This window comes from Leopardus geoffroyi, chromosome B1 (assembly GCF_018350155.1).
Source record: "Leopardus geoffroyi isolate Oge1 chromosome B1, O.geoffroyi_Oge1_pat1.0, whole genome shotgun sequence".
NCBI classification, from domain to species: Eukaryota; Metazoa; Chordata; class Mammalia; order Carnivora; family Felidae; genus Leopardus; species Leopardus geoffroyi.
In genome coordinates this window covers 121,517,113-121,536,872 of record NC_059327.1, presented here as the reverse complement: position 1 = coordinate 121,536,872, position 19,760 = coordinate 121,517,113, and the positions used below count along the sequence as shown (strand labels likewise).

The window sequence follows — 19,760 nt, the reverse complement described above, 5'->3', positions numbered from 1 at the left end:
AATAAATGCTTAGACAAAAAAAATTAAAAAAAAAAAAAAAAGAATATCTGTTCTCAATCGGTGTGCAATCTATCTAGATCGCCAGGAGAGAGGAAGCCCATGATGCAGGAACTCAAGAACCGACATAGCGTAGAGCCTTTCTTCTGTGGGCCATCTGGTCAAAGGGCTCAGAACAAAGTCAGGAAGAGAGTGTTCCAGGTTTCCATGTGCTCTGAGTGCCTAACAAACAGTCACAGGGAAAAAAAGTCAGAGATCGTTGCCCCTAGGTCAGCAATTTCAAAGTTATCTTCACCCCACTTTGAACTTCTTAGCGACTTTTTTATCCTTTGCCTTCTTCCTCCCCAACAGAGTACTTAGCGTAGCACTCTGCATGCACATCAGCCTCTCAACAGTCATGAGCAGGTTGGAAGTATGTTAAATTTGAAGTAGTGGGGTCTGGAGCGGGGTGGGGGCCACGCAAACGCACCACTGCACCTGCCGTGGGAAGCGTAAGTGATGGAGGTCTCGCTGCCCCCTCCTGAACCCCTGCTTCTGGTGCTAATGCAAGCCCATATCTTCAAGGGCAGGACTCCTCTCATCGATGACTTTGGCCTGCAGACTCTGTAGGCCTGGCTGAAACCGTGAGAGCTGTGTTGCAGCGTGAGACTCTTCCTACCAACTCTCCTTCCTTTCTCTCTCCTTCTGCAGGAGTTACGCCTGCAGGCCGCTCGGAAGCCTTCCCCTGCCTCCTCCAGCTTGGCCCCCTCTGCCCCTCACAGGGTTAATCTCTTGCTAGTCTTGGCATCTGCTCCTCGGAGGGCCTGAGCAAGCATAAGGAGTAGACTTTCTCCCACGGTTTAGAGCTCTAAATCTGAATGTAAATAAGGCATTAGGGAAAACCAAGGCAGATATCCAAATGGAATTCCAAAATGTGCTTGGCCACCCCCTCTCTCCTTTAATTCTTTTACCACTTCCCAGCCCTGGAGCAGGGATCAGCCAACTTTGTTGTAAAGGGCATTATAGGAAATGCTCTATGCTTACAGATGAGAGGGTCTCTGCACAACTACTCAATTCTGCTACTGTAGTGTCAAAGCCACCAGAGGCAATACATAAAGGCATGGACATGCCTATGTTCCTGTGTTTATTTAAAAAAAAAAAACAGGTGGTGGGGCATATTTGGCCTGTGGGCCATAGTTTGCCGACCCCTGGTCTTTCAAGTACTCATCAGAGATTTCCTTTGGCTGACCGATTCAGTCATTTATTAAGACCTCTGGACATTGAGAAGATCTTTTAATCTAAAAAGAACAGGAGGCTCTGTGTTCTGCACTGGCATCTGCTTCTTTAGAAATGCCTCATTCTGCAGTCAGCATTCAAGGCTCCCCTCCTCGGGAATCTCGTGAGGGCCCCGTGGTGCCCACTCCCCAGCTCTTTTTCATTTTGCTTACAAATTGCGAAGCACTCCACTTCCCGTTCTAGCAAATGAAGCTTTATTTTTGTTGTTGTTGTTGCTGGAAATTTTAAAAACTGAAATATAACAAGAGGATGACTACATCATATAAAAGCTTCTAGCAACTACAATAGGAGTCACCATGGCAACTCACATTTTTTTGGATTAAGGGATTTTGGAGTGAGAGCTGATGAGAAAAAAAAAAAAAAGCTGCATGAAGCCAACTGAGGTCCTGACTTCAGCTAGAAAAATACCCCAAAGCTTTCCCAGAGATGTAGGAGTTGGGGAAAAGGAAGCAGAGCTGAGAAAACTTAGAGGGGATGAGAACAAACTTAGGTAGGAAGTCAGTCAATCAAACAGCCAAGTAGTGGGGCGCCTGGGTGGCTCAGTAGGTTAAGCCGCCAACTCTTGATTTCAGTTTAGGTCATGGTCTCGCAGTTCGTGAGTTCAAGCCCTGCGTTGGGCTCTGCACTTAACAGATTCTGTCTTTTGGGACTGGGATTCTCTCTCTCCCCCTATCTGCCCCTCCCTGACTTGCACCATCTCTGTCTCTCTGAAAATAAATAAACTTAAAAAAAAAACAAAAACAGCCAAGTACTCTGCAGCTATGGGTGAGATGGGAAGATTTCGCCTCACTGAGTATGCTTAATTGGTGGTGAACATGGATATGTTGTGAAGAACGTTTACATACTTACTGTTGTTTCATTTCTATCCCTGCTTGGATGGTCTACTTAGATTGGAGCATCCTCAAAGGAAGGATTTAGAAAAGGGCACCGGGCCTATGTGGATTGCCTTTGGCACTTGTTCCAAACTCCAAGACGGCATGTAAGAAAATGACCTCCGTTCTTGGATGTGGGGTGGTGGCAACATAAACCTTGGCTCTTCTTCTGAGAGAGATCTGTGACTCAGAATGCATTTCCAAGCCATCCCTCTGTTTCTTGGCATCTCACCCCGATCTTTCGCCCTTCCCTCCTTCTTTGCTCTTGTCAAGGACTAAGGCAGAGTCAAGCCCGCAAAATAAGCCGTGGGTGATAAACCTTCCTTTACACAGAGCCTCTTAAAATGATGACAGTGTGCAATACTTTGTAAAAGAAGTTTCATTTGTTTATTTTAAGTAATCTCTACACCCAATGTGGGGCTTGAACTCACGACCCCGAGATCAAGAGTGGCATGCTCCACCAACCGAGCCAGCCAGGCGCCCCAACAGTGGATGATACTTTTAAACAAGCATCCGGAGTTGCGAGGGTTAGTCATCAAGTTAGTGGTAACATAGTATGTAATAACTATAAATCATTAGCAATTACAATAATAGTTATAAAGTGATGGACTGAGTATGACCTCAATGACTACTACAGTAATAATGAATGTGTATCATCTCATTCCATTCTCACAGCATCCACTCTAGTTGCCGTTTTACAGATTAGAAAATTTATTCTCAGAGTTTAATTCTGATGAAATGATTTAACTAAGGGCATAAGGCTGATAATTCATGGCATGGACATTGTTGGCCAGTCCGGCTTCCAATGACTAAGACGAGTGGTTAGGCTCAGAGTTCTGGAGCCAGATGATCTGGGTTTGAGTCTCAATTCTATGCCTTGCCTGATAAATTACTCAGCTTCTGTGTGTCTGCCCCACGTGGTTGCGGGGAGGATTAAATGAGCACTGTTGGGATAATGTTTAGAACCGTGTCTGGCATATATACTACATCAGTGTTTGTAAAATAGATAAATATACCCTATTACTTTCAGGAGGTTGAATACATTAGTTGACTTTAGGAAGAGCGCCCGGTCTTTCTGAGCTTCATTTTCTGTGTAACTGCAAAATGGGAATAATAATAATACTTATGTCATCGCTGCTTACAAAGCTAATTGGACTTAATTTAAAGACCTTACTATAATACCTGGGACTTATTAAAGGCTCTATTCTGGTAGCTCTTTTTTTTTAACTTTTTTTTTTAATGTTTATTTATTTTTGGGAAAGAGAGAGAGAGACAGAGCATGAGCAGGGCAGGGGCAGAGAGAGAGGGAGACACAGAATCCGAAGCAGGCTCCAGGCTCTGGGCTGTCAGCACAGAGCCCGACGCGGGGCTCGAACTAAACTGCGAGATCCCAAGTCTTACGCTTAACCAACTGAGCTACCCAGGCACCCCCTGGTAGTTTTGTTTGTTTATTTGTTTATTTATTTACTTATTTATTTATTTTTAAATTTACATACAAATTAGTTAGCATATAGTGCAACAATGATTTCAGGAGTAGATTCCTTAATGCCCTTTACCCATTTAGCCCATCCCCCCTCCCACAGTCCCTCCAGTAACCCTCTGTTTGTTCTCTAAATTTAAGAGTCTCTTATTTTTGCCCCCCTCCCTGTTTTTATATTATTTTTGCTTCCCTTCCCTTATGTTCATCCATTCTGTGTCTTAAAGTCCTCATATGAGTGAAGTCATATGATATTTGTCTTTCTCTGACTAATTTCACTTAGCATAATACCCTCCAGTTCTATCCACATACTTGCAAATGGCACCACCTGGTAGTTTTTGAAGTAGTCTGGGTTCCCTAGAAAACAGATCAAATAAGATATACGTGTGTGTATATACATATATGTATATTACATATATATATTTACTATAAGGAGTTGCCTTATGCAACTATAGAGACTGAGAAGTAAGTCCAACATATGCAGTCAGCTGGCAAACCAAGAGAGCTGAGAGTGTGAATTAGAATCTGAGTTTGAGTCCAAAGGCAGAAGGTTTACATCCCCGCTCAAAGACATTTAAACAGAAAATATCACTGGGGCACCTGGGTGGCTTAGTTGGTTAAGCATCTGAGTCTTGATTTTGGCTCAGGTCATGATCTTACAGTTTGTGGGATCGAGCTCCATGTGGGGCTCTGTGCTGACAGCTCAGTGCCTGGTTGGGATTCTCTCTCTCTCTCTCTCTCATTCTGCTTCTTCCCTACTTGCACACTCTTTCTGTCTGTCTGTCTCTCTCTCTCAAAAAAAAAAAGAATAAATAAACTTAAAAAAAAAGAAAACATTCCTTCTTTTATTCTATTCAGACTTTTATTCTATTTAGGCTTTAATAAGCACCACCCATTTTGGGGAGGGTGATCTGCTTTGCTCGGTCTGTCCATTCAAATGTGAATTTCATCCAGAAATACACTCAACAGACACACACAGAAGTAATATTTGTAATGGGTTGAATGTTCATGTCCCTCTAAAATTCATTAGTTAAATTTGTAACACCCAACATGATGGTTTGGGAAGTGGGGGCCTTTGGGAGGTGATTAGATCATGAGAGTGGAGTCCTTAATGATGGAATTAGTCCCCTTAGAAAAGAGACCCCAGAGAGAGAGATCCCTTGCTCTTTCCACCATGTGAGTTTACAGCAACAAGATGGCCATATATAGGAAGCAGATCTTTTTTTTAAATTTTTTATTGTTTTATTATTTTTTAAATATGAAATTTATTGTCAAATTGGTTTCCATACAACACCCAATGCTCATTCCAACAGGTGCCCTCCTCAAGGCCCATCACCCACTTTCCCCTCCCTCCCACCCCCATCAACCTTCAGTTTATTCTCAGTTTTTAAGAGTCTCTTGTGGTTTGCCTCCTTCCCTCTCTGTAACTTTTTTCCCCCATTCCCCTCCCCCCTGGTCTTCTGTTAAATTTCTCAGGATCCACATAAGAGTGAAAACATATGGTATCTCTCTTTCTCTGTATGACTTATTTCACTTAGCATAACACTCTCCAGTTCCATCCACGTTGCTACAAAAGGCCAGATTTCATTCTTTCTCATTGCCAAGTAGTATTCCATTGTATATATAAACCACAACTGATGAAGCAGATCTTTAACAGACGTTGAATCTGCTGGTGCCTTGATCTTGGACTTCCAGCCTCCAGAGCTGTAAGAAATAAATTTCTGTTGTTTATGAGCCCCTCAGTTTATGGTATTTTTGTTATAGCCGTCCAAATGGAAATGACAATATATAACCACATTTGTAGGTACTCCATGGCTCAGTCAAGTTGTTATATAAAATTAAGCATCCATGTTATTATGGTTGTTTTTACCACTGTTGTATTATCTTCTTATGTGGAGGCAAAATCTATGTAAGGACATCAGTTAGACCAACATTGAGCTATAGTCAGTGTAAATGGTTAATATGGAAGATAGTGTGTGTAATATTTAAAATTCCTTAGGAGAACACACATAGTATTGAAAGATTAATAAAAGGCAATTTCAACTATATTTTAAGGGCAATGCTTTTCATAGAGATGTACCTTGTTCAGATATTAGACAACTTAAGAATAATAGGTTGACTGAAAAAACAGTAGCCTCAAAATAGACCAATGTGTAAACATATCAAGACCTTCCTTAAGTGTTGGAATTTTAATGCATCAACTGGACAGCAGGCTTTGTAAGCTGCTAAATTAAGACAGAGTTACTGCAACACAAAACACCTTTGTGTGTGAGGGGGACTTGAGAAACCACACAGGTGGTTTGCTAAAAGAGACCCAGCGGAAATTCCCACAACCTCCGAGCAAAGGCTAGCAAGGCTGCTAGTGCTGCACTCAGCTCCCCTTAAGCCACCACGTGAGTATCAATCTGCAACCTTTGCAACCTGGGAAGACAAGGAACTTGTGACACGATCCCCCCCGCCCATCTCTCCAGCTTTCTCTCTGTCTCCTCTCCTTTTCTCTCCTTCACTTATGCTGGATCTTTATTAGGTCTACCAGTTAGCCTTGCTCACCCTTACTTTCAGTTCTGTGCACAAACCACTCCTTTCACCGGGGGTCATTCTTTCCTCACTCCTGGTTAACTGCCTCTCATCCTTCTGTCTTTTTTAAATGTTTAAATTTTTTTAATGTTTATTTTTGAGAGAGAGAGAGAGACAGAGACAGGGTGTGAGTGGGGGAAGGACAGAGAGAGAGGGAGACACAGAATCTGAAGCAGGCTCCAGGCTCTGAGCTGTCAGTACAGAGCCCAATGTGGGGCTTGAACCCACAAACCATGAGATCATGACCTGAGCTGAAGTCGGATGCTTAACCAACTGAGCCAGCCAGGTGCCCCATCTCATCCTTCTGTCTTAGCTGAAGTATCATTTCTTCAAAGAGGGTTTCCATGATTTCCCAGATGACATTAGACCCTTCTGAGACATGCCCCAAGAGCATATATATTCCCCTCTGATAGCACCATCTCTCATTTAATTATTTTTCTTACTATGTTTTTAGTAACTATAGGTACTAAGATCATGTAAACTCAAACGGGCAGGACCCATTTTTACTCTATCTTCTCAATTCTTACCATAGCTCCTGACACATAGAAAAACATTAAATAGCATCTAATTGAATTTAAGATGCATTGATTGTAAGACACATCACTATTTCATATACCCCTAGAGAGAACAAAAAGTCCAATCAACTATGACATGATACATTTTTTTTATCATTGAGCCCTCTTATTCTATATTTACTAGAGGATATTATTTAGTCTAATTTAGATATAGGTTTTTATCACATATTACATTTATACACATATGAAAAGAAAAAAAGTGAAATAGATTGGTTAGTGCATTTCATAAATTCCTTCATATTCAGAATCTGAGTCTTCTGATTTATTTATTTAAACAGTTAAAAATTATTTTATTTTTTATTTTATTTGAGAGAGCACGAGAGAGCACAAGTGAGGGACAGGGGCAGAGAGAGAGAGAGAGAGAGAGAGAGAACCCCAAGCAGGCTTTACTCTCAGCATGGAGTGCAACTCAGGGCTCGATCCCCTGGCCCCAGTATCATGACCTGAGCGGAAATCAAGAGTTGGATGCTCAACCGATTGAGCCACCCAGTGCCCCTGATCTACTTTATTGTATTTTTTATTGTGGAAAAGTATAGAGTCGCCCGTGTGGCTCGGTCAGTTAAGCATCTGACTCTTGATATCAGCTCAGGTCATGATCTCACGGTTCAAGAGATCGAGCTCCGCTTTGGGCTTTGTGCTGATAGTGCAGAGCCTGCTTGGGATTCTCTTTCTCCCTCTGTCCCTCTATCCCTCTCTCTCTCTCTCTCAATAAATAAATAAACAAACAAATAAATAAGTGAACCCCTTCCCTGCTCATGCGTATGATCTCTCTCTCTCTCTCAAAATAAATAAATATTAAAAAAGGAGAACAGAATACATGACATAAAATTTAGTGTTTTTTTTTTTTTTTTTTTTTTAAATTTTTTTTTTCAGCGTTTATTTATTTTTGGGACAGAGAGAGACAGAGCATGAACGGGGGAGGGGCAGAGAGAGAGGGAGACACAGAATCGGAAACAGGCTCCAGGCTCTGAGCCATCAGCCCAGAGCCTGACGCGGGGCTCGAACTCCCGGACCGCGAGATCGTGACCTGGCTGAAGTCAGACGCTTAACCGACTGTGCCACCCAGGCGCCCCAAAATTTAGTGTTTTAACTATTATTAAGTGGACAGTTCAGTGGCATTAAGTACACTCATAGCGCTGTAAGATTTATTTTTTAACACTTAGTTTAAGTATTCTTTTTTCTTCTTCCCACAAAATATTATCCTCTTTGCCATCAAGAACATTGGTGACAGCATATCTTAAAAGGGTGACTCACTATTGTCTCTGCGAATTTCTTACAAATTTCACAACATCCTTCAAGTATTTATGTACACATGCCCACCATGGCTGCAGCTTGGCCAAAGTGATTTTAGGATGTGTCCCATTTCCAGAGATGTTCAAAGTGAGGAAAAGTAAAACAACAAACATGACACTTGCCAAATAAATACTGCAAACTATAGAAATGCATGGAAGATGGTCTAAATATGTATATATGTAGGTAGATAGGTAAATAACAATAACAGTTTGTGCTCCGTATGTGTGTGAAAACTGAGAAGTCCACGTCTGATTGCTTACAGACAGGCCTCCTTGAGGGCTTTAGAGGTCAAGGGAGTAGAGTTGCATGATGCACACTCTTTTTTTTTCCTTCTTCTGCTTCCTGCCTCCCTAGGGTGGGGTGAGAAGAAGGATGGGGCTTTCATTTTTGTAGAGGAAACTTGGCCATCTCTTTCTCGTGAGCTTTCACAGTTTTTTTCCTCAGCATCTTACCCTCTCACTATAACATCCGACTGAATTTATACACAATGACTTAGGGTCTTGATTCTGTTAAGGCTTTAGGACACCATAAGTTTCCTCTGGTCAAATCCCTTTATTTTGTAAAAGAGGAAATTTGATATCCATAGAGGTAAGAAGCAACTTTTTCGTAGTCACATGGAGACAAATATAAAGCCGAGTAAATTGAGTAGACACTCTAGTGAAAGGTCATAGGCCAAACTCATGGGAAGCTTAAACTCATGCTATGTTCATCTATAACACATTAGGCTCTTTATGTCCCCTCAAAACTCATATGTTGAAGCTCTAATCCTTAGTACCTCAGAATGTAACTATATTTGGAGATGGGGTCTTTAAAGAAGTAATTATGGTTAAATGAGGCTAGTCCAAGCTGACTGATATCTTTATAAGAAAATATTGGGATATACAGAAAGAGACACAAGGGTGAGGCAAGAAGGTGGCCATCTGCAAGCCAGGGAGCGAGGGCTCAGAGGAAGTCAACCCTGCCAGCACCTTGATCTTGGATTTCCAGCTTCCAGAACTATGAGAAAAGAATCCCTATTTGAGATATCTTGTATGGTAGCCCTAGAAGACTAATACAACATCTTAATGAGGGAAGAGAGGAGGGGATTCCGAAAGATAATTACAGATGAGGGAGGAGGAGTGCTCTGGAATGTCCTTAATAACTTACAGCAAGATTGGGTTATTAGGATCCCAAGAGAAACTTAATCCTCCCTCAAACCACCACACTCTTCTTCCCAAGGCTCTAGAGGAAGAAATGGGCCAAAAGCAAGTCTATAACACTTGGTGGTTAAGCAAGGCTTGGTGTAGAATGCCATTAGAGAATTCTGGTCTGCTAGGCTGGGGAGCAGAGTGAGGGCTTCTTTCCTGGCAGTGACTTCACACCTGTCTCAGCCAAGAGGAGTGTATGCACAAAGGAAAAAAAAATGATAGTCTTGGTGGTTTCAGGTTTTTATTTCTTCTTAAATCTGAGCTACTTGTGTTTTCCTATAAAGTCACCCATTTTGTCAAGATTTTTAAATTGAGTAGTCCCTAATTGTACAGTTTTATTTACTAATTGAAATAATATATCTTTTGTAGTTATTATAGACTCTTCATTTCTTGTTTTGTTTGTGTTCTCTCTCTTTTTTCTTTCCCCCGCTTGACTGACTCAAAAGATATTTTAAATCCTTCTGTTGTATTTGGTTCCCTTGGAATCTTCAAAACACTTGCTGCCACATGCTGCCATGGCCTCTTAACCTGTGTTGTCATGTGGGTTTCTCTGTGATATAGACATTATGTTCTTTTCCAGCTTGTCCTTGATTCTTGTGGCAGATCACTTTCAGACTTAGGCTCTTCTTCTGAGTCTTTATTATCATGCTCTGTTCTCCTGTCCCACAAAAATGTATTTAACTTGCTTGTTGTTGCCTCTTCCTTGAACGAAATAGATCTATACCTGGTGTTTATAAACAAATAGTCTACGGATTGCCTTTGATCTCACTCACCAGCCACTTGAGTGTTTTTCTGTTTGTTCCATCTTATGTACATGACAAGAGGGGGGCAGATTGTTGCATCTAGTCTCCATTTCCATTCCTGGAGTTGGACAGCCTTTTACCTAGTGCAATCCTTCTGAAGTTCAACATGTGACAGCCCTTCTTGAACTCCCCCACTCCAACCTCTTTCTATAATAAATTGAATCAGTGCACTAGATGAAAAAGAGTAGTACTCAGAATATTCTACTTCATCTGGCTCTTTTCATGCATGTGCTTAAGACCCGTTCCTACTCTCTGACCAGTTATTGTCTGAGTGTTGCATTCTATGTATGGATATATGATGTCCTGGGGGAAGGAGAAACAAGAAAATATCATCTTGCTTGCCTCAAAAGAATAGAATCCACACAGCAGCAGGATTCATGCTCAGTGTTTTTTTGTTGGTTCATATCTTCCTTATGAGTCAGATAAATAGAAAACAAAAAGATATTTTCCTTAGCATAACACCCTCCAGTTCTATCCACCTTGTTGCAAATGGCAAGATTTCATTCTTTTTCGTTGCCAAGTAGTATTCCATTGTATATATATACCACATCTTTTTTATCCATTCATCAGTTGATGGACATTTGGGCTCCTCCCATAATTTGGCTACTGCTGATAGTGCTATTAACATTGGGGTACATGTGCCCCTATGAATCAGCACTCCTGTATCCTTTGGATAAATTTCTAGGAGTGCTATTGCTGGGTTGTAGGGTATTCTATTTTTAATTTTTTGAGGAACCTCCACACTGTTTTCCAGAGTGGCTGCACAAGTTTGCATTCCCACCAACAATGCAAAAGGGTTCCCCTTCTCCACATCCTCACCAACACCTGTTGTTTCCTGAGTTGTTAATTTTAGCTACTCTGACCAGTGTAAGGTGCTATCTCAGTGTGGTTTTGATTTGTATTTCCTTGATGATGAATGATGTTGAGCATCTTTTCATGTGTCTGTTAGCCATTTGGATGTCTTCTTTGGAAAAGTGTCTGTTCATGTCTTCTTTCCATTTCTTCACTGGATTATTTGGTTTTGGGGTATTGAGTTTGGTAAGTTCTTTATGGATTTTGGACACTAGCCCCTCTATCTGATATGTCATTTGCAAAAATCTTCTTCCATTCCATTGGTTGCCTTTTAGTTTTGTTGATTGTTTCCTTTGCTGTGCAGAAGCTTTTTATCTTGAGACAGATATCATATGTTTTCACTCATATGTGGAAGTTGAGAAACTTAACAGAAGACAATGGGTGAAGGGGAAGAAAAAAAATAGTTATAAACAGAGAGGGTGGCAAATAATAAGAGACTCTTAAATATAGAGAAAAAACTGAGGGTTGATCGGGGTGGGGGGGCAAGGAAAATGGATGATGGGCATTGAGGAAGGCACTTGTTGGGATGAGCACTGGGTGTTGTGTGTAAGTAATAAATCATGGGAATCTACTCCCAAAGCCAAGAGCACACTGTATACACTGTATGTTAGCTAATTTGACAATAAATTATATTGAAAAAAGATTTTTTTCTTTCCATTATCTAACTTTTTCAGAACGACAGATTATGGTGGGATAATAGTTGTATTTCCCAGTTCCATTACATCATTTTAATTCTAGTTTTTGGGTAATTGTATGACTTTTCATCCTTATCTGACTTCTAGGTGGCAGTTGGGTTTGTCATTTTGTTTCTGACATATTCACAGTGTCTGGAATACCCTAGGTGCTGAACAAATAATTCATTTCATAAATGGATGAATGTCACCATTGTTATATTACTGGGTTATTAGGACAATTAGCTAGAAGAAAATTTTAAACTAAATTTCACTATTAAGGTTGGTTTCATTAAATTCTAGTGCCAATTTTATTTTCTTCCTACCTAGTAAGATGGCTGTATAAGAGAAGCTAATAATTTGATTTGGAAATTTTGATATGCAAGAAATTATATTAACATAAATATTTTTCCCCCACAAACATGTATTTATTGAGTGCCTATTTAGGTGAGCACTATGTCATGATAGAATTCTTTTCAGATAGGGATTTGGGGGTGGCTAAATAAATAGGAAGAACACAGGTTAAGTATACAAATCAGTTTTTAGATTAAGAGTAGATCACAATGTATTGTGAGATATAATAGACTAATGTAAAATGTGCCATGAGGTATAGGAGTGACATTTGAGTTATGTTATGGGGTCTTTAGAGAACATCACGAAGGCTAAGAGTTATGAAGGATGAAGATCTAAGAGGAGGAGTGTTTCTGGAGAAGGTAGTAATATCCAGAGTTTAGAACAGTCAAGGAGTTACATATGGTTAAATGTGATTGGAAAAAGAGGGTGAAGGATAACTGGAAGGTTTTTGAAGATGCGGCTACCTATGAATCGCTGAGGATAATTTTTCCTAGAATGCATGGATGGTACTAAATTCAGAAGGGCAGTGGACCATAAGTCCGGGTGGTAGTGACTGGGTAAGATATGTGACTGTGAGGCTATGAGAAGTACATGTGGATAAGAATTACATAAATGGATAAAGCTTCCTTTGAGAAAATGGGTTTAACCAATTGTATTGGTTCGAAGAGACAGTGCTGAGAGAATTATTATGTACTTATAGAAGGAGATGTATGTGTGTGTATGTGATCATTTGCACATTTGACCTAGAGTTTGAGCCATGTTGCTGCTTCACTCAACCAGCCTTTCTTTGGTATCTCGTGGAGTCATGGCTTAAAACACTGCCTCAAATCCAAAAGGGGAAAAGTGATAAAGTATAAACTAAGAATGCTGAGAGAATAGAACAAAATGAACTACCAAGGAAATCGCCGGGGAAACATCACCACAGATTTTCAAGGGCTCTGAGTTGATGTCAGAGGTGTGATGTATTGAGGGAATTTATAACCTTAAATAGTAAATATGTAACATCGGAAAACTATTAAGTAAGGGGTATAGAAGAAGAGTAGGTGCAGGCAACAAAGATTGAGGATTATGGTGTTAAAATCATAAAGAATGGGCATTCACTCTTATTCCAAATGCAGGCCTTATCATCCGTAGACTGTACCAAAACTTTACCACTTTATTCAAAATCAGATTCCACTCCTACCAATGTTGACTTCATTTATTCCATCCCCTACATGTGCCCTTTGGCATATTCTAGGTTTTCTAAACCTTTATTTCTTCATACTCTCATTCAGAAGTGGCATCCATTGCCATGACCTCTACTACAATTTAAATGGTGATTCTCCCCACCACCCCCTACATGCACACAGATAATTTTAAAATAACTTTCCTATTTAAATCAAGAAATATAGTATACTCAAGAACATTCTCGAGATTTTATTTATATAGGTGTTCAACTGTCTTGTCGGTGCAGATATAGAAAATTGCACTATTTTGCCATATCTCTTAGTTATGCAAATTACCTTCCAGCTCAAAGGGACTTTTTGTAGTGCTGAGATGGTTCTCTCGAGGATGCTAAGGATTCATCATTTTCCCAGTTAGTAGTTATTTGCTGCTGAACATAGTGAAGGGGACCGAGGGTATGATAATGCTCAGAATTTTTCCTCAATGTGATTTCATGTCTGAACTTTTTTCGAGAAAGGCATGCAATGCATTGTAACAACCACTAGGGGCCACTGTGGAAAGGTGCCCTAATTCCGTTGGGGGAGAGGTGTGGGAGAAAATAGGGGGGTGAAGGGTGAGCTGCTTTTTTATTTAAGTACCGTATTTAAGTTGGCTTTAAACATTTAAATGTAATTTAAAAAGAAACAAAAATAACGAGGTAAATCTTTTTGTTACCAAGCATTAAATTAATGAATTAATGTACTGATTTAATTCTGAGTTTCTTGATAAGTCTGGCAAAATGAAAAAATATGTTGACTTCATGTTGTTCTGTTATACAGAACAGCTCATCAGCAGTAGCAAACTTCAAGGGCACGAAATCAAAACGGCATCCACTGTGTGGGTCTTTATGTAAGGGCTACGGGGTACACATCTCCCAATGTTTTCAATTAGAATTTTGCAGAGAACACGTTTATATTGCTCAAAATGGAGTTTTGGGTATCTATTATCTGTAATGACTGAGGAAATAAAAATAAAGAATCCATCCAGGAAGGCATTTCTGCAGGAAATGAACTGGATTCGGGAATATTACTTCCTAATGGTAGCAATGCAGGCTTAACTTTCTTAATGCAGGCATTAAGGGAATTTCTAGGGAAGTGCCTAGAGAAAATGCCCATTATGTTATTTATCCAACATGTGCTTAAATGAGCCATCCACAAATGCTCAGAACTGGCTTTTGGTTTTTATCTGTTGAGAGCCTAAAGTAGAACTACTATCAAATAAATATCATTTATTGGTTGAAATGAAACGCTCATGCTTGACTCTGGAGTTGAGCATTCTAGTGAGGCTCACCTCCAAGTGCCTCTGTGACATTTCCCTCTCTTGACATGTCACCTGTTGCCATTCAATATTGATCTTCTTTCTGCCTATCCTTTAAATGTTGGTGTTTTTCACTGTTTTATTCTCACTGTGTGAACTCTTCCTGCAACAGTGTATTATTCACTCTCTTCAACCACCACGCGTGTGCTGATGATGTCTCAATCCAAATTTCCAGTTGAGATATCTCCCCTGAGATTCAAGCTACTTTTTTTTTTTTTTTACATAATGTTTATTTATTTATTTATTTATTTATTTTTGAGAGAGACAGAGAGAGAGCGCACACAAGCAGGGGAGGGGCAGGGAGACCGGGAGACACAGAATCGGAAGCAGGCCCCAGATTCTGAGCTGGCACGGAGCCGGATGTGGGGCTCGAACCCACGAACCGCGAGATCATGACCTGAGCTGAAGTTGCATGCTTAGCCAACTGAGCCATCCCGGCGCCCCGGAGATCCAAGCTTCTAATTCCTACCGCATCTTCATGTGGAGGGATATACATATTATAAATAGATATTGCCGGCTCTGCTTCTTCAAGATTAAATTTACCAGATTCACTCTCACGCCTATGTTTCTTCAATGGACACTACTATTTAACCTGTCATACAAGGGAGCCACCCATCTGAGAATCGTTGAAGGTGTATCTCCTTTACTCACCTTTCCTATCTTCTGTTACAGAATGTTGTCAATTTCCCCACTTTTCTTACTTCACAGTAATTGCTTGTGTCCAGATACTAATAAAATTTAAATACATTTTTTTTACGTTTATTTATTTTTGAGACAGAGAGAGACAGAGCATGAACGGGGGAGGGGCAGAGAGAGAGGGAGACACAGAATCGGAAGCAGGCTCCAGGCTCTGAGCCATCAGCCCAGAGCCTGACGCGGGGCTCGAACCCACGGACCGCGAGATCGTGACCTGGCTGAAGTCGGACGCTTAACCGACTGAGCCACCCAGGCGCCCCTTAAATACATTTTTAACAAATTTAAGAAATTTAATAAAATTTTATTTTAAGAGCAACCCCCCCCCCTTCTCCCCCCATACACATACACACAACACTAGAGTGGAACACTTCATAGCATGGATTTTTATCTCATTTTGGCTTCTTTGCACTTATTTCTAGTTTCTAAATATTTATTGAATTGATGCGTAATGGGAAAAAAAAAGTAATTGAATTATGAATGTCCCTAGCTTTCCCATTAAAAAAAAATGGGTTAGAGGCTTTGTCGTTTCATTTATTTCTCTTTGCTCAGCTTCTTTGGAGGTTTCTGCCTTTACTAGGAGAGTTCTTTGGGATTTTGTAATAGGGAATTAAGATAGGAGGAAGGAGAGAGGGAAGAGAAGTCTTCAGACAGGGCTTGTGGAAGAATTACACAGAGAAAATTTAGAGGAGATTTGAGAAAGGTAAGTGTATTTTATGAATAAAATGGACACGACAGAAAGGAGAGTTTTCGGAATATGTTATTGTGGTCAGAAAATCTTCCACAAGTGTTGAGAAATACAAGTAGAAGAAAAGAGATATGAAAAATATAATTTGAAATGATTTTTTGGTTGTCTAATTGTGCATATACCCTGACGAAAGAGTCACAGATTCAATGCAGATACAAATAATTAAATACATAATACATAAATGAGCGAGTGAATGAATGAATGGGTAAGAGCGTGACCAGCATTGTCATTTGGATGGAGGGTGTTCATATCTGCATAAGAATTCCTGCAGGTTGTCCCAGATAATGGGTTGTAACCGGAGAAAATTTTTAAAGAGTTTAATTATTTTTGAGAGAGAGAGAGAGAGAGAGGCAGAGAGAAGGTCTGAAGTGGGCTCTGTGCTGACAGCAGAGAGCCCCATGCAGGGCTCAAACTCATAAATCACGAGATCATGACCTGAGCTGAAGCCAGATGCTTAACCGACGGAGCCACTCAGCGCTCCCCATAACCAGAGAATTGTGTGGCATTTGATTTAGAAGAGGCAATTTTGATTTGAAAATTTGCAAGATCACGTGATAATAATTTCATAATAGTAAAGGTGCCTTAACCGAACTCTATCCTGGTGGGCCTATTAAAATAAATTTATATGTGAACATTTGTCAAAGCATTGAATAAATTGGTCTGTTGGAAGAGATTCCTCAATATTTTCGAATTAAATTGTATTTACAAATATAATTATTTCAATTTTAAGCTTTGTGAGTATGTATATGTTCTGTTATGGATAATGTTCAGCTAATATGTGTAGCTATCTTTAATTCACCTCCTCGTTATAAGAGTAAAACTTTAGCAAAGAATGATTGCTCTAGCAGATGCTTCCAGTCGCCTGGTAACTATTTCAATGTATGTTGTAGATTGGGGACTTTAAAACCTAAGCTTGATTTTCACATCATTACCAATTGATTTTTTTTTCTTTTCATCAGCTCATTTGATTTGAAAATAGCCTCAAGGAAGCATGAATAGCATGAGATCAAGCGTCATGAGCTCATCAGATTCACAGGTGGTTCCTCTTTCCAGATTTGCAACATGACTAATGGTTGGGATAGTTGAGAATAGTCCTACCTCTTCCTTAACTATATTCTTAATAATTATCTCACTACTGATACAAAGCAGAAATATCTGCTGAGTTTATGTGTAGGATATTAAATTTAAAAACCTAGTTGAAATCTTTTTGCAAGAAGGAAACGAGAATGAAAGTATCTAGCAGGGCAACTGGTTTATAATTGAAGATAGTTTTTCTTCATAAAGATGACACAGACAACCCTTTATTCTGAAGGATTAGTTGGATAGTTTGACAAACATTTGATTTCATCACTCAGCACTGGTTCTGAACTATTGATATTTTGTAGTGTTGCGCTATCTTCCTATCTTTCAGTTTTGGGTATTTGGGTTACTGAATCTCAGGATTGGGATCCCTACACTGTTTGGACCTAGTCTGTATCCATTTAACAGTGACTGTTGAGCATTTGAAAGGTGGCGAATCTGCCCTGAGATAGGCTATAAGTGTAAAATGCACACCTCTTTGCAAAGGCTTCATTTGATGGAGCTCCTGGGTGGCTCAGTAGGTTAAGTGTTCGACTCTTAATCTTGGCTCGGGTCATGATCTCATGGTTCGTGAATTTGAGCCCCTGCTTTGGGCTCTGTACTGACAGCACAGAGCCTGTTTGGGATTCTCTCTCTCTCTCTCTCTCTCTCTCTGTGTTTCCCCTTCTTTTACTCTCGCTTGCACTCTCTCACTCTCTGTTTCTCAAAATAAGTAAATAAATTTAAAAAGTTCATTTGATTCCAATTCTGTGTCTCCCTCTCTCTCTCTGCCCCTCCCCCGTTCATGCTCTGTCTCTCTCTGTCCCAAAAATAAATAAACGTTGAAAAAAAAAATTAAAAAAAAAAAAGTTCATTTGAAAAAAGGAATGTATTCTTTTGTAGTTTTTAAAAACTATTTTTATTTTTTTATGTGTATGTTGAAATAATGAATTTTTGTCTGTTTCCTTCTCGTTTTTGATATGACTGCCAGGAAAATCTAAGTTACATATGTGGCCCACATATTGCTGAGACTTTAGACAAAGTTGTCATAATTGTAGACCTAGTGATGTAATTTTCTCAGATATCAGTAAATATGTGAGCTTTAATAATTCTATTAGCTGAAGACATTTGATAATGTGTCTCCAAATATGTACCTATTAAATTCTTTAATTTTTTTTTTCTTATGAAGTTAAGATGTTGAAAAAATAACTTGTTCTTAAGTTTTTGGTGACTGACCAACTTCTCGGTAACATAACAATAATTTTTGGTAATTCCAGGCAGGGTTGGTAGGGCCATCTAAATTTTCATGTCTTGGGAAAGCAAAAAATGTTAGCTTCTCTGATGGAAATGGCTGTGAACTAAAGTCAGAAGACCTGGATTAAAGCCAAGCTTACTTGGCCACTTACAAACTGCATGATCTCCAGTAATAAATTATCTTGCTGGGAGCCAACAGTGTGTTTCCATATCTATAAGAAGGGAAAAATTAATAATAGCAGTCCTACCTATCTACAAGGTTATTGTGGCAAATGGAATCATAATGGTTAGAGTGTTCACTAAAATCTTTTGTAAGGTGTTATTACATATATAAAGTGTGATTTTATTATCTTGTGATATATGGACAGTAAAATCATATGTATACTTATTTAAAAATTTTTTAAATGTTTTATTTATTTTTGAGAGAGAGAGAGAGAGAGAGAAAGAGAGAATGAGTGGGGGAGGGGCAGAGAGAGAAGGAGACACAGAATCCGAAGCGGGTTCCAGGCTCCGACCTGTCAGTGCAGAGCCCGATGTGGGGCTTGAACTTGTGAACTGGGAGATCAAGACCTGAGCTGAAGTCGGAAGCTTAACTGACTGAGCCACCCAGTCACCCCAATATATGTATATTTATTTTAATATGTTTTTTGAAGGAGAAAAAAAATATAAGTAGTATTTATTTGGTAGAGCTCTTGCAGAGCCTAAACTGATATTAACGCTTATTCTCTGCCCCGGATTCCAGCCAGAGATAATGACCTCAACTATTTCTGTCTTCAGTTCTTCTGGGGCTCATCACTACAATTGTAAATAACAAACTTGCATCTTTTTTCTGTAGACAGTGGCTAATTAAGCCTGGGCTATGAATAAGAATTTAGCTCACTAACACTATCTCCCAAGTTAAATAACCTGTATCATTATTTGATGCTTTCCTTGCTTCTCTTTTTAACCTTAAATGATATAATGAAACCTATTGTTCTTCTTTTCATTAATTTCGATAGCGTCTCTGGGTCTCTCCCTATGTAAAATACAGGCATTAGTGTCCCTACGGCATCTCTCACCTCTCCTCTTTCCCTCGTCTTGTAACTTCTTCTAATTAGTTAGTTATTAGTTAGTTATTTTGTATCTTCAAAGTTTTGGTTCAACCTTAAATGTTGTCTGAGTAGCTCCAAAATTGAGAACCTATGAACGCAACACATATTACATTATTATGATTAGATAATGTATATTCACAGCAGGATCCAGGAGTGAGGTTTGCTTTCCCTGGAAGGGTCTTTGGACAATTCTGCTGAGGCTTCTTCCTTGCGGAGCTAAATGCCATGCTTGGAGAGAAAAAGCTGTATGCTATTCTATTCCAACAGGCAGTGCATGTAACAGGTGATCTTTACAGCAAAGGTGCACTTAAGTCATCGGAGCTTGTACATTCATGGCAATTTTTGCCTACCTGAAACTTTGCAGTGTCTTCTAGAGAGTAGTGGAAACCTGCCTCCTAATGTCCATGATAGGAAAGTACAGACTGTAATTGGTTATTATTGTTGTCCATCGCCTTGGGATAA

General features: G+C 39.6%; 1 long non-coding RNA gene across 1 annotated transcript in view; it reads left to right on the top strand.

Annotated features, from left to right (window-relative positions):
* Nucleotides 1-17,225, top strand: part of LOC123594867 — a 66,805-nt gene extending 49,580 nt beyond the window's left edge. The window contains exon 5 of the long non-coding RNA XR_006710917.1: nucleotides 16,854-17,225. This is a non-coding gene — a long non-coding RNA (uncharacterized LOC123594867). The remainder of the gene's footprint in view (nucleotides 1-16,853) is intronic.
* Nucleotides 17,226-19,760: the final 2,535 nt, after the last annotated feature.